General features: G+C 42.7%; 1 non-coding gene across 1 annotated transcript; it reads left to right on the top strand.

Moving 5' to 3' along the window:
• The first annotated feature begins 6,298 nt into the window (after positions 1-6,298).
• On the top strand, positions 6,299-6,371 carry TRNAF-GAA. The gene has a single exon. It is a non-coding gene; the product is annotated as a tRNA-Phe (tRNA).
• Positions 6,372-7,118: the final 747 nt, after the last annotated feature.

The following is a 7,118-nucleotide window of genomic DNA, read 5'->3' on the forward strand; positions in this document are numbered from 1 at the left end:
AGAGCCTCCCTGACTAAACACTTATTGCCTCTACTCCCTCTCCCTTCTGTATCAGCCTTGCACTTGGATTTGTACCCTTCATTCACCCTACCTACAGCCCCATTGGCATAGCGGTTAGAGCATTCTCCTGGGAGTCGGAAGGTCGTGGGTTCTAATCCAGTTCTGCCCCTTGTCTGCTATGTGACCTCGGGTAAGTCACTTCACTTATCTGTACCTCAATTCCTTCATTTATAAAATGGGGGTTGAGACTGTGAGCCCCAAGGGGACTGTGTTCAACTTACTTTGCTTGTATCCACCCCAGAGCTTAGTATAGTGCCTGGCACATAATAAGTGCTTAACAAATGCCATAATAATCATTATTATTTAGTCTATGAACCCTATATGGGGCAAGGACTGTGTCCAACTTGATTATCTTGTCTCTTTCCCACTGCTTAGTTCAGGGCTTGGCAAATAGTAAGCCCTTAATGAACACCATTATTATTATCATTAATTATTATTCATAGCCCTTCTATGGTAGTGGAAGTCACCATCCACTCTGCAGAATGCCTTGGTTTATATCGGTCTGCAAGATCTTCTATCTCCTCAGCATTGGCATCCCTCTACTTGACACATTTATTCTTAGTTTGTTGGGTGTTCCATGACAGATTTTTCCAAAGGTATCCCTGCATTTAGATGGTGAAGATCAGATAGACGTTGTCGATTGGTTGCTTGTTGTGAGGCAACTAGCTTCTTGATCTTGGAGAAACTCAAATCAAACCAGTCTTCGTTGGTGTTTTTTTTTGAAAACTGGCATGTTCTTAAAGAGAATTTCACTGCCTACATTGGAAAAGATAGAAGGAACTTCTTGCCTTAGAGGAATCCTGAAGATTCTTGTATATTTCTTTAATTTCTAAGGGCATGAAATTGAGTTGACTACAAAATAACTATGATCATTTTACCAGATCTTGGGTGTACAAGGTAGAACTAGTAGTAGTAGTTGTAATGCTATTTAAAATCCTTTCTGCAGAGCACTGTACTAAATTCATTCAAATGGATTTATTGAGTGCTTATGATGTGCACAGCACTGTACCAAGTTCTTGGGAGAGTAGAAAATAACAGTAAACAGACATTCCCTGCCCACAATGAGCTTATAGTCTAGAAATTAAATGCTGGGGGAAAAAAATTACAAGTGAAAATTTATACCTGGTTCCTAGTCCTCCAGGGGCTCATGATCTAAGTTTAATACAGGGTTGAGAGATCAGCAGATAGACACAGAAGAAAGGATGAAGATGCCTAGGGATTTCACTGAACGGTGTCCTGTGGAAGAGGAGTTTGATTAGTGTCTGTAAGGGAGATTGTCTGTCTGTCTCTCCCTTTCTTGACTGTGAGCCCGTTGTTGGGTAGGGATTGTCTCTATTTGTTGCCACATTGTACTTTCCACGTGCTTAGTATAGTGCTCTGCAAACAGTAAGCACTCAATAAATGTGATTGAATGAATGAATGAGAAAAAAGACCTTTGGAAAATAGAGGTCTCCAATTAAACCCCAAGCTAAAGGCACCAACTTTACTATCTGCTTAATGCACTGAGAAAACCACTGGTTTGTTATTTTGCTATATGAAAGGAGTTCCTGTTTCAAGATTAAGTTATTTTATCTCAGCTCTGTGTTCATTTTATCCAGTTAGGGATTTCAGGAGAATCTTCAGGCTCAGATGAACGTTTTGGAGCAGATATTTGCTATCTTTCAGGGAGCAAAATTAGTTGTCCTCTTATTCCTCCTCAGTCCCCATAGACATGTGTCCTCAGCTCTCTGATAAAGTCCCTTCTTCTCTCCAACATCAAAGTAGAGAGCCCCCCAGACTGCCAAGATAAAGGCTCCAAAGGTATGGTCCTCTCTCCTGAAAACAATTTTGCCCCAGCAATTCCTCCTTTTATCAGGAAAGATAAGTAGAATTCACTTCTTTATCACTCAACCTCCATGGCCTGAAATTTCTCTTGGTTTAATCACTTATTCATAGATTAAGGCCTATCTCACAGGCCACTCAAACTCTCCTCATGGTTCCCACCCCCAAAACCAGTATAAAAACCTTTGATGGCACTTCATTAGTGTCATTCAGACTTTTTTTAGGAGCAGGATGGAATTCCCTTCCGCTGTGAGGACTGGATTAATCAGATGGAATTTAATTTTTAACAAGGCAAATCTTAATAGCTTCATATTTTGGTCTAAACACTATGGTCCATTCTCTATGTAGTATGATTCTGACAGCTACACCAGTGTCTTCTTGGTGTTAGTGGCTTCTCTACTGTGGCTCTCAGACTCTGATTCTGACTGCCCTGCTCACTGAGAGCCAGCTGCAGGGACTTAACGCATAGAAGCAGTGAGGCCTGGTGGAAAGAACACAGGCCTGAGAGTCAAAGGACCTGGGCTCTAATTCCAGCCCTACCACTTGAGTGCTGTGTGACCTTGGGTAAGTCACTTAACTTCTCTGTGCATCAGTTATCTTAACAGTAAAATGGGGGTTAAATCCTACCCCCTGTTACTTAAACTGCGAGTTCCATGTGGGACAGGGACTGTGTCCAATCTGGTTTGTTTCTACCCCAGTGCTTGGTTCATTCATTCATTCAATGGTATTTATTGAGCGCTTACTGTGTGCAGAGCACTGTACTAAGCGCTTGGGAAGTACAAGTTGGCAACATATAGAGACGGTCCCTACCCAACAACAGGCTCACAGTCTAGAAGGGGGAGACAGACAACAAAACAAAACATGTGGGCCGGTGTCAAGTCATCAGAACAAATAGAATTAAGGCTAAATGCACGTCATTAACAAAATAAGTAGACTAGTAGATATCTCTCTACAGGTAACTGGGACTGTAATATAACCCGGTTTTCCCTGCATTTAATTTTCTAACTTGACTGAGAAGCAAATTACCGTTACTAAGGTTCAGTGCTTGGGACATAGTTGTTAACAAGTACAATTCAAAAAGAAAAAGGCACTGATTACATATGTATGTACATATCTATTCTATTTATTTTATTTTGTTAGTCTGTTTGGTTTTGTTCTAGTGGACTGTGAGCCCACTGTTGGGTAGGGACTGTCTCTATAGGTTGCCAACTTGTACTTCCCAAGCGCTTAGTACAGTGCTCTGCACATAGTAAGCGCTCAATAAATACGATTGATTGATTGATTGATTGATTGATTGATTACACCATGGACTCCACCACTGCATCTTCTCAGTGCCTACCTCAGAACTCCTAGGACCCTCAAGTTCCCCTTCTATTGGACTGCCCAACTGCCTTCCCCGGATCCCACCCTAGCTCTCCTCCGCATCACTGGGGAACCCCCATCCCAACCCAGTGTCCAGCAGGACAGAGATCAGCAGCTGCTGTCTGGTAAAACCTCCAAAAAACCTCAGAAAACCTGCTAGTAGTGGTCACTGTGGTCCCTGAACTGTGAGGAGCCTGCAATTTCGCTACCCCATTTCTCCTTATCTATCTGTCTCCATCCCCTCCCCACTTTTTATTTTTAGATTGCGAACCTCACAGTGGACAGAGACTGTGTCTAATTGCCACTTGAGTTTTCATATCCTGCATTTTGTCCAGTGCTGTGCACACAGTAAGCACTTCATAAAATGTCTTCCTGGAATAGCACTCAAATGCTCTCCTTGTAATATGGCTGCTCGGAGAACTGGATACATTTTCTGTATTATAATGAGTCTACACGAAAGAGAAAGCTCTAAATCATACTTTATTTCGTACTGAACTGTTTATCCTCTTTGGGGGAAAAATATGGGCAAAAGAAAGGAGGCTGATGAGGGGAACTATATATTTGCAATAGCAATTCCCATGGCATAGGGAAAAAATCTGTTCAACAGGATAAATGTGTAGAGAACCCTGACTGGAAATGCTATTTAAAACACCTGGGTACAAACTAGGTGAAAGCCTAGTTTGGTGGATCATGTTTAATTTTTTCAATATAAATCCTAGATAGGTAGGCTTTTTGTCAAAATATCCTTCCCAAAGATTTGAAATGGACTGCTTTAATTGTTCCTAGAGTGAGCGTTCTTATAGGTTTCCTGCCGAGAGGGACATCTTCTGTGTTATACATTGCAGAAATCGATGCAGAGCCAACCAAGTCCCTGATGATGGCTTTTTATTTAGGGATTGCTGGACTTGGGGTACTGTACAGTGGGAAACAGATGAGGCTTTCATTGGGGATGTAACCCTTACCATAGCACTACTGCCATAGACTCCGCAATTGATGGCTTGAAAGAATAACCGTTGCATCGTGATTTTTGCATTGAATTCATCCCGGATACTGAAATCATTAACTACAACTACTATAGACATAATGGGGGCACTGAGAGTTCAAGACATTGGAGCTGACTGTATGGATCCTTGAGAAACATCAGAAACGAAATAGATTTGGATTAGCACAGATTGGATTAGTGATCTGGTTATGATGCATTAGTTAACCGCTTGAGGCTGAATTTACTATATTTAGTGAACTCATTTTGGCTGAGGACATCGACAGTTTCATCAAGGCGCATCAAGTGAAAGCAATAATGGTTTTAAAATTAGGTCTAGGGAAAGAGTAAGATAGCCACACTGCATTTCTTTTACAAGGTAAGACCTCTCTGTATGAGTTTGATCTTTAAGCAAAAATGGTTCTTATTTTTGCTAGGTTCAGAGCAGATTCAAAATGGGGAGGAAAAGACAGAGACTGAGTTTATAGAGTTCCATGTAGCTAATTTCATAAAACATGTGAGCCCCCTGAGGTATGGAACCATGTCTAATTTCCACCCCTGCTTTGAGTACAGTGCTATACACACGGTAAGCATTTAATAAATACTAGTAACAATAATAATAATAATAATGATGGCATTTATTAAGCACTTACTATGTGCAAAGCACTGTTCTAAGCGCTGGGGGAGATACAAGGTGATCAGGTTGTCCCACGTGGGGCTCGCAGTCTTAATCCCCATTTTACAGATGAGGGAACTGAGGCCCAGAGAAGTGAAGTGACTTGCCCAAAGTCACACATCTGACAAGTGGTGGAGCTGGGATTTGAACCCATGACCTCTGATTCCAAAGCCCGGGCTCTTTCCACTGAGCCACACTGCTTCTCTACTACTACTACCACCGACAGTTAATGTCTTCAGCGCTTAAAACAGTGTTTTGCACGTAGTAAGTGCTTAACAAATGCCATCATTATTATTATTAACTATGTTTAGATTGAGATCTATTACCTCCAAGGAGGCTGAACAGCTTTCTATGAAGCCAGGCCACTGGGCAGGACTTTCAAGGTGAAGATTTCACCTCATTCCACCAATCCCATTTAAATCCACCCTACAGGAAGGTACTCAAAGGCAGCCTGTGTTTTACTGGTTGGTTGTGAGATATTATGGTTGGTGTCTCTCCTGCTACTCTAAAAACTTTTCTCAAGTCTTTCATATGTCTCCCTTTAGGGTTAATTCTCCCCTCACACTGTTGGTGAGTTGAGGTGGCTGGCTGTTACTACTACTGGCCTAGTGGATAGAGCATAGAGCCAGAAGTACCTGGGTTTGAATCCTGGATCTGGATTTAATTAATTTAAATTTCATCCTGGAGAAGCAGTGTGGCTCAGTGGAAAGAGCGTGGGTTTTGGAGTCAGAGGTCACGGGCTCAAATCCCGGCTCCACCAATTAGCTGTGTGACTTTGGGCAAATCACTTAACTTCTCTGTGCCTCAGCTACCTCATCTGTAAAATGGGGATTAAAAGTGTGAGTCCCACGTGGGACAACCTGATTACCTTGTATCTACCCCAGCGCTCAGAACAGTGCTTGGCACATAGTAAGCACTTAACACCATCATTATTACTATGATTATTATTCCTATTATCCCACATTGGGCTCACCATCTTATTCACCATTTTACAGATGAGGGAATTGAGGCACAGAGAAATTAAGTGACTTGCCTAAGGTCACACAACAGACAAATGGCAGATCCAAGATTAGAATCTAGGTACTTCTGTCTCCCAGGGCTGTGCTTTATCCACAGTCTTACCTCTCAGATATCCTACTAGAGCCCAGCCGACACACTACTTGGCTAGTGCCAGCTTACTCACTGTGTCCTGAGTACAGTGCTCTGCACACAGTAAGCGCTCAATAAATACGATTGATGATGACACCTTTCCCATATCCTCCCTCTAGCCTGAAACTCCCTCCGTAGATGCCAGATGACCACTCTCTATACCTTCAAGGCCTTACTGACGTCACATAATAATAATGATGGTACTTGTTAAGCGCTTACTATGTACAAAATAGCCAAATAGCTCAGTGGGGGCCGAAATAGCTCAGTTGGGAGAGCGTTAGACTGAAGATCTCAAGGGCCCTGGTTCGATCCCAGGTTTCGGCACGTCTGTGGTTTTGGAGGCCTTCCCAGACTGAGCCCCCTCCTTCCTCTCCCCCTCATCCCCCTCTCCATACTCCCCGTCTTACCTCTTTCCCTTCCCCACAGCACCTGTATATATGTATATATGTTTGTACATATTTATTACTCCATTTATTTTACTTGTACATATCTATTCTATTTTATTTTGTTAATATGTTTGGTTTTGTTCTCTGTCTCCCCCTTCTAGACTGTGAGCCCACTGCTGGGTAGGGACCCTCTGTATATGTTGCCAACTTGTACTTCCCAAGCACTTAGTACAGTGCTCTGCACACAGTAAGCGCTCAATAAATACGATTGATTGATTGATTACAAAGCACTTCTAAGCACTGGGGGGGATACAAGGTGATCAGGTTGTCCCGCGTGGGGCTCATGGTCTTAATCCCCATTTTACAGATGAGGTAACTGAGGCACAGAAAAGTTAAATGACCTACCCAAAGTCACACAGCTAAGTGGTGGAATCGGGATTAGAACCCATGACCACTGACTCCCAAGCCCGGGCCCGGGCCAGTGAGCCACGCTGCTTCTCCAAGAGGCCTTCCCTGATTAAGCTCTCCTTTCCCAGCTTCTTCTCCCTTCTGCGTTGCCTCTGCACTTGGAAATGTGACTTTGGGCATTTTATATTCACCCCACCCTCAACCCCACAGCACCTACATATTCATCTATAAATTAACGTATCTAGAAATAAACTATATTAACATCTGTCTCCCCCTC

This window comes from Tachyglossus aculeatus, chromosome 9 (assembly GCF_015852505.1).
Source record: "Tachyglossus aculeatus isolate mTacAcu1 chromosome 9, mTacAcu1.pri, whole genome shotgun sequence".
Classification (NCBI taxonomy): domain Eukaryota; kingdom Metazoa; phylum Chordata; class Mammalia; order Monotremata; family Tachyglossidae; genus Tachyglossus; species Tachyglossus aculeatus.